The sequence below is a fragment of the Drosophila sechellia genome, chromosome 3L (assembly GCF_004382195.2).
Source record: "Drosophila sechellia strain sech25 chromosome 3L, ASM438219v1, whole genome shotgun sequence".
NCBI lineage: Eukaryota > Metazoa > Arthropoda > Insecta > Diptera > Drosophilidae > Drosophila > Drosophila sechellia.
In genome coordinates, this window is record NC_045951.1 from 25,433,723 (window position 1) to 25,442,607 (window position 8,885).

Genomic DNA, 8,885 nt, shown 5'->3' on the forward strand with positions numbered 1-8,885 from the left:
ATTGTTTAACTGATCTGGATTAAACTTTTTGAAGACAATACACATATTAAACCGACATTACGATTTTTAGTTTGATGAGCTGTTTACTTGGCAAATAATTGTCCTTAATGTTTTATGAATGTTCATATTGGCAAAGTTAAGGACAGAATTGGTATATTAGTTTGATAAGAATCATTACAGACTCGATCTAGTCATGTTAGTCAAGATCTTTAAACTAATAAGCTAGAAATAACAAAAGCTAAAATTTTATCGTGCACTATGTCTAATCGTCACACCGACTCTTACGTTTTGTGCAAATCCATAGAAATTTATTATTTTAAAATAATATGAAAAATATCAAAACATACTACATAGATCCGTTGAAAAGTATTAAACAGGCAGAAGGAAGCGTTTACAGCTATATGAAGGATATTTATGTACATATGTAGGAATCGGAACCAAGCTCGAAGAGCAAATATGCCGTGAGACGCGGAGTGGTCTTCGGTTCTAATAACGCCACAAGAGAGCATGAGAGAGAGAGAGAGAGATGAATAAAATTGATGGGGAGTCGGTGCCGAGATCTCAAGCGTAACACATGAACCACACATTGTTGTAAACTCTTTAAAGTTTAACCACACGTTATGCTAAATGTTAATAATAATATATTAAACAATTATAATAACACAACGTCGCCGTAGGAGTTTTATGCCATTAAACGGAACATTGGGCCACAATTTTGGGGCTCAACCAGGTTATTTGCAAAAATCAGTCATCAAACAAGGTTGTGTGTAAAAAGTATGTAAGCCTTTGTGCTATGCGGTGGTGTTGGCAGTAATTAAAGAAATTATAAAACTCTGGTGCAAAATTTGCAAAGAAAACGATTTGTGTGGGATCGAGAAGGCAAATTTGCGAATTGCATGATATTGTGAAATTGTCTTGCTGCAACGTGATGGAATGACAGAGAAACCGACTCTAAGAGAATTGATGTGAGCAACCTAGAAGGCGATTGATCAGCGAGAGTACCAAATCGGAGAGCAGCGTAACGACTTTGTGGTGGACGTCAAAAATCTAGAGACAGGATTGTGGACATAGTCAACTGGACAAGGTGCAAGGCGTTAATCAGTTTTGGTGGATGGCGGATAGCAGAAGTTGTGCATCAGCAGAGAACTTCAAGTGGCTAGTAAAAGCAAGTAAAGGAAGCGGAGCGATAACAAGGCGGTAGCGATCTACAAGAATGTTGGGAAAGTTGTCACTAGTCTACAAGAGGATCTGAAGAGGTGGCGCTTGGATATGCAAAGTGGCAGCTAAGATCGAGAAGGCCAAGGTAGAGCAGTATTGGTAACGCGCTGTGTAGGGAAAGAGAAGGAGAAGAACGAGTTACAAATATATCTGGAGAAGTATTGGTGACGCCGAGTAGCTGGAAAAAAGAAAGATCTGGAAAAAAACGAACTCGTCATATAGGGAGAAGTATTGGTGAGACAACGAGACCGAATTTGTATTTGTGAGTTGGCGAGACACTCAGATAGTTGCAACATTGGCAACTGGCAGCAAACTTAACGAGTGGCGGTAGGCGATTGCAGCAAACTTTCATTGGCCAAGTGGCATTTTTGATTTAAACTGTTATGTTTGATACCTTACATTACCTTGATATTTAATATAATATTCTAAAGGTATTTTCTAGAACTATAGTTAAGTTTGAAAATGAACAGGCAAGATTTAGGCACTGCCAGTTGCAGAGGTTCGAGAAAAATTAACAGAATTGGGACTTAGCAGAGATGGAACGTGTAACGTGTAACGAAATAAAGGGATGGAAGACGAGAGTACCTGTACTTGCTGGTGTACGCTTTAAAGACTGGCTCTAGCTCATGGCGTTGGGTGTGGTGGTCTTGCTTGTACAGATATCTTTTCGTTGCATACATTAATGATTAAGATCAAGAAGTTAAGCGTGCTTACAACAACAAAAGAGCGTAAGAAAGCTAAAAATAGAATTTGCTTGCTTGTGTGAGTAAAAACAAGAGACGAGAACGCGTATATGTGTGCATGTTGTGCTAGAAGACGATTTTCGGGACGAAATCAATTCTGATCGAAGAAACGAATTTACATATTTGGAATTTTGGCAATATGATGAAAAAAATTAAAATTAATAATTCACGCCCTGACTATTATAATTAAAACTATTAAATTTTATTATACACATGTCGGGAATATACTTGGTTTATAAGATTTAATGTTAATTACAAGTCTTTCTGTGTATTCGCTATGGAAATAAATTATGATGAAAAGGAATGAGAAGAGAGAGAGAGCGCTATATTGAGAGAGCGCGTGTATGAGAGTTTCTGTATGAGAGCGCTGTGGGGAAGGAGAGCGAAAATCCCTGCTGAGCGTGGCGCAATGGGAGGTGAGGAGGAAGAAGAAACAGGAAGATGAAAGACAGTTCGAATTGGCCTCCAAGAAGAACAGAAGTGACCATTGCGACTCGCTGCGTGACCGTGAAATAAATCATAAAATATGAACGACGCTAACGAAAATACATCTCCGACATCAGAAGTGGGATCACCACATCTAAAAAACAATTCGGAACAAAGTTTACGCGCGATAGTCGAAAGGCAAAAAAAAAGTGATAGCTGAATTATTAAAAGCGTCGGTGCCTGGCGCACGTGCTGTTGCAACATAAATGCCTTTCGGTGTACTCCAGCCGTTTGGTTACAACTTTACTGACCAAGTGGAAGTGGAAGGCACGAGGAGATTGCGGTATCATTGGCCCTGGCACATACATCGCAAATAGACGCCAGACTTCAGCATTTGGTTTTCACAACGAACGTAAAGACACGAGCGGAGCTACAAGAACAACTCAGAGCCCACTCGTTCGTCAGAAATGCCGAATTGGCTGGAATCGAGCAAGGTCCCGAAAAGAAGAGGCACAAAATGCAAACAGCGATTAGATGCCATAGTTGTGGTAAACTCGGACACAAGGCAATGGAGTGCCGAAAGAGAAGAGCAGAAGAAAGGAACGAGAGAAACGAGACGAGACCAGGCGATAGCAGCGGCAGATCTACAGTTACGTGTTTCAAATGTGGCGCGAACAGCAACAGCGAATATAACCATAGAGAGGAGAGTCGACACGTGTGCGGTAATTCAGCAGAACGGGACAGCAATATAGTTTGGTGAGCGGTTTCCATTTTTCTTTGATTCTGGTTCCGAATGCTCGTTAATAAAAGAGACTATTGGCGAGAAGCTTGCCGGCAAGAGACGCCATAATCTTGTAGTTTTGAGAGGCATAGGCGACAATGTTGTCAAGAGTAATTTGCAAATTCTGTCCACTGTAAAAATTTCTGAATTTAATCTTGAATTGTTATTTCACGTAGTTGATAATAAATGCTGTTCACACTATATACTTGTGCGTACACTTAATGAGTTCAATTCGGGTGTTTGAATCTAACTGTCTCGCTGCTGCGAGGGCTTCGCCTTTTATTCATTCTTACCGTCATTTTTTCAACATTGGATTGGTTGGGTGTGTGAGAGACTCGTGATCTGTGAATATCTCTATTTTGGTTGGACCATACAAAAAATTTCGAAGAGTTTTTATTGCCCAAATTATGGCCAGCATTTCTTTTTTGTTCGGTGCGTAACTTTCTTCTGCCTTACTTAAGGTCCTAGAAATAAACATTATTGGTTTGTCCTCCAGAGCTAATACGGCTCCTATGGCATAATCGGAGGCATCGGTGGTCAATTGAAATTCTTTACTATAATCTGGATAAGCCAGCATGACTTCTTCGGAAGCTAGAGTTTGTTTTAGTTTATTGAATGCTTCCCTAGCGTTTTCGTCCATGTAGATTAGCGTTCTGTTTGAGACATTTTTTGAAATATGGCCTCGGCCCGCTTCCCCTCTTAAAAGGGCTGTAAGGGGCTTTGCGAGTTTCGTATAATCTTTGATAAAGCGACGGTAAAACCCTGAGAGTCCTAAAAAGGAACGAAGATCTTTGATGGACTTTGGCTCGGGAAATTCTTTGATAGTCCTGACTTTTTCAGGATTCTTTTTTATTCCAGTATCGGCCACTAAAAACCCTAAGAATTCCACTTCTTTTTTGAAGAATTCACATTTGTCAAGCTTAATTCGCATATTTGCTTCTTCTAGTATTCTAGAAAATATTATCTTGATGTCTTTTAGATGGTTTTCCTCATTTTAACTAAAGATGATGATGTCATTGATGTATACGAAACACCTTATTCCTATATGTTCTCTAAGGATATCGTACAGCGTCCGTTGAAAAATTGAAGTAGCGATTTTGAGCCCAAAAGGGTAGTCTGGTAAACTCGTATTTTCCCTGGTTAAACGAGAATGCCGTTTTTTTAATATCGCATTTTCTTAGTGGGATTTGGTGAAAGCCGCTTTTGAGGTCAATGACTGAGAAAAACTTATTCTGTCCTAGTTGTGCAAGTACGTTGCTAATGTCCGGTATGGGGTATCTGTCTGGAATGGTAACCATGTTAAATTTCCTATAGTCAATTACCATTCTGTGCATTCTCTGTCCTGATGCGTCCATTTTTTTTGGGACAATCCATATTGGGGAATTGTATGGAGATCGTGAGGGTCTAATTATGTCGTTTGCGAGTAGCTCTTGTATTTGTTTTTCTAATTCTGGTCTAAGAGCCTCTGGGTAGTGTCTTGAGTATATTGGGCTCTCGTATTCTGTATTGAAATATACCCCTTTTGCATATTAATTTGGGCTTTTACTTCGCGCAAAAAAGTATTTTTTAGGTCGAAAGGATTGGCGATTGTATGGTGTGTTATAAGAATTTTTCCGCCCATAGAGTTAACGAAAAAGGGTTGGTTGTTTTTGATTGGTTTCTTAGCTAATCTTGGTTGGATGTAATTTTTGTTGGATCCAATGTATATCAGAATGTTGATCATCTCTCCATTACCTGCTTTACATGGGAAGTAGGGTAACGAAGAGTAGGGTAACGAAGATATGAAAATTTCTCTGTTTTTCTGCTGTCCAAATCTGGGTCTGTTCATGTAGTTAACTTGTTTTGTCTGCATACTTCTATCTATGTCCATAGGCTCTGGCCTCGGTTGTGGCATTGGGGCCGATGGTCTTGGTGGCTGTGTTGGTAGGTTGCCATAGTGTTGTTGATAATTCCCTTCATATTGTTGCTGTGGTACATAATGAGTTATTCTAGGGGTCTGTGGAACATAAGCCAAGTGTGGAATGAATGGTTGTCGACCTGCGTTTGAGAATTGTTGTACGGGTTTTCTTGGTAGGGGTGGTCCTCTACCAGGGCCTTCGAATTTTCTTAAATGGGTTTGGCTATTATTTGCGTAATTGGTCCTAAATTTTTGGTTTTCTAACTTCTCGCATAACTGAAGTGCTGATGGGAGATCTGCGGGCTCTTTGGTTCCCAACAGTCTGGGCAAGTCGCCGTTCAGGCCTCTGACGAAGGTGTCAAGTGCCTTGCCTCTGTAGGATTTGGAAAAAAGATCTATTGATTCTTTTCCCATTTCCATGCATGTAATTTTGTTCAAAATATGGGATAAGTGGGTATAAACTTGCTGGTAGAAATCTGCTGTACTTTGATTTCCTTGCGTTTATCCGCATAGTGTGCTGTCAAACATTTCGAGATAGCTGTCCAATTTAGTGGGGTGTTGTAAGACTCCAGGACTGAGTCTGCGTTGCCTACAATTTTGTTCCTGATAACGTTAAGAATTCCGTAATATTTGGGTCATCCTGCTAATGTTGAATATATGTTTAATATTCTCTACGCTTTTTCTCCATGAGCTAAATTCTCCTGCTTGGCCAGAAAATTCCATTAAAAACTTTACTACTACTATTTACTACTACTATACTGGGACTCGTTCTAATTCACTCATATTAACATTATTGATATGGACTGCTTGATCAAATAGTGGTGCAGTGTCTGAGTTTAATTTTTGGTTCAAAATTCCTCTGTTATTTCCTGAATTTTTCCCTGCATATTGGCTATGTTAAGGGCTTTGTTTACTTCGGGGCCTGTGTTATTATTAAGTAGGGCAGACCTAATTAGATTGTTTGTGTTTGCCATGATTATTTATAAAATATTTTTTCTTAATATTTTTTCAGTGTTTCTCGTATAGATTTTAAATGTTTTTCAAATATTAAAAAAAAAAATTTAGTTCTTATAAATTTTGTATGTTTCAAATATTTGTTCCTTAAATTTTTGTTAGAAAATTTTAGATTTTAATTTTAATTTTGTGTGTCTTATAAATATTTTTTCCTTTACTTTTTGTTTTATATTTTATAGTTTTAGATTATTTTTCCTATAGATTTTTGCACTTGTGTTTTTTTATTCTTATCTCTTAACTTGCTTAACTTACATTGTAAAATACATCCTGAACCGGTTATTTGGTATTCTTCCTTTTTGCTCCTGGGGGCTACTGGGGTACCTTTGTAACACTCCCGTCCAGTCGTCTGCGGCGATAGCCTTCAGGCCGATGTAAGTGAGTACTTTCTTTGCAGGATCCGTCCCACGGTGATCTTGGCAGCCAATTGGGTGCTCTTACAGATTTGTTGTTTTTGTTTGTTTTTGTTGTTTTATCGTTCGCGAACCGGGGCAGCCTATGGGGTGCTCTTACGGGATTGCGTTTTCGCGTATCGTAATTAGGGCAGCCTATGGGGTGCACTTACTGGATTTTTGTTACGATGAAGGATTTTTTTTCGCGGCAGGACCCTTTTAACGTTGGGCGCCAGTTAAAGTAAACGTTTGTTTATTTTCACAAAAAGGTAATTAGGACCGGTGGTACGTCTTTATTTTGACAAAAATCGGAACTAAATTTAAAGTACAAAATTGGGTGGTATTTATACCCCCCAGCACCGTCGCTGCTTCTGCTAGCGTCAGTGCCAACTCCGTTGCTGGCTCTGCCATCGTCGCTCCCACGGAAGTTCTCCAGAAGTGCTCCAGACGCTGATCTTGCATTTATTGGCTACTGCAGGTGCAAGGCCGGATGCGCGTGTAAGCCTTCGCAGATTGTTGTTGCTAATTCTTTTGGTGCTATCTTATACAATATTATTTGCATTTATTAGAATGGCACTTTCTTGAATGATATCTATATTCATATTTTTTCTCGTATTTTAGTGCAAATGATTTCCTTCCATTTAGTAAGCTGGTAAAACAAGTATTATTTTTACTTAAAATAACAAAGTTACCAAAAAGTTTTTTGTGATTTGTGCAGTAGTTTAAACAAATAAAGTAACTCTTTTGCATTTTTTGTCTTTATATTTTTTTTTGATGTTGTTTTCGTATGCAAATAAGCTGCACTGTGCACCTATTCTCTCGCTCTCACTCTTTCGCTCTCCTACACAAAATCTAAAATTTCTGAGCGAGCAGGATGCTCTCTTGCGGTTCTTTAACAGCTCTCTTGAATGTTTTGATTTTGTGTTTTCGTGAACAGTGGTCTGATTTTAGACAAATATGGAAACAGTAAATGTTGTCTGCTTTTATAAAAATTGCTGCCAGGTTATAAAACCTGAGCAGCCAAAAATGATTTGTTGGCTATGTGATAGAATGGTGCATGACCTAGCAAAGGGTCAAAATCTAAATTACTGTTGTGTTGCATGCATTGTGGTTGCGAACGAGATGAAATTGTTTATGCGCCAAACTAATGGTGGCTTGAAAGAACTGATCAACAGTTTTGGCGTAGCTAGAGATAGTTTTCGTCGAGCCGATGACATTCTTTCCGCTCTTAATTCACAGTTTGGCCTTGAGCTATTAGATGAATCATAAAAGCGCAAAAAAGCCGTTGTTGGTAGGCTGCGTAAGGTCCAGCAACCACGTGCAAATGATCAACAGGACTCCACAACTGATCAGCTGTCAATCCCAGCAAATCCGCATATGTTCTTAAGATCGGCAGCTAAAAAAGAACATTGAGTCCGGACTACCGGCACAAGTTGGCACTTCAGAAATACAATCTGCAGGGCCAAAACCGCTCGTGGTGGTTCCACTAAAGAAACAAATTTTTGTTTCTCGGCTTTCCCCTGATCAAACAACATCTGATGTATTGTCTTATATACAAGACAAAACAAAAGCCGATGATATAAAAGTGGACAAATTTAACTTCTCTTACGCTAGGGACACATCATCTTTCCAGATAACTGTCCCAAACGAGCTTTTTTCTACCATATGTTCGGGTGATATTTGGCCGGATAGTATGGTGGTAAAAGAGTTCGAAGCTAAGATCGAAATAGGAAAAATGGGTCCGTGGGAATTAAACTTATCTCACTTGGCCAGACCACTGCACCATCCGCCTCTTCATCTTCTCCCTCTTCTTCAAAAAACTAAAAACGAATCTTACTATTTCCTATCAAAATGCTAGAGGCTTGCGTAGCAAACTAACGAAATTGTATTGTGATAGCCTTTCCTTTGCATCCCATATAATAGTGTTCACAGAGACTTGGTTAAAGCCGGAGATACTTAACTCCGAAGTCTTCCCAGGTATGTACACTATATATAGGATTGACCGTCCCTCCAAACGGGGAGGTGGAGTCTTAATTGCGGTTAGATCTACCCTCGCGTCGGAGGAGTTACTTTTGGACGATTTCCGTAACTCGGAATTCTTATGTGTGAAGCTGTCTTTTTAGACAGATCAGTTTATATTACGTGCTCCTATATTTCGCCATCTTCTGAATTCCCAGAATATCAGAATCATCTGTCCGCTATCCAGTCCATCTTGAATAAACTTTCTGACAGGGACCAATTGGTAGTTCTAGGTGATTTTAATATACCTGGCACAATGTGGTCCCCAGAAGAAAATTCGAATATCCTTCTCCCTTTAGCACAACATGACTTTATTGACGGCTTTCTCGATTTATCGTTGTCGTAAGTTAATTATATTCGAAACCCTCTTGGATCTATGTATTGTAACAAGTCCTGAA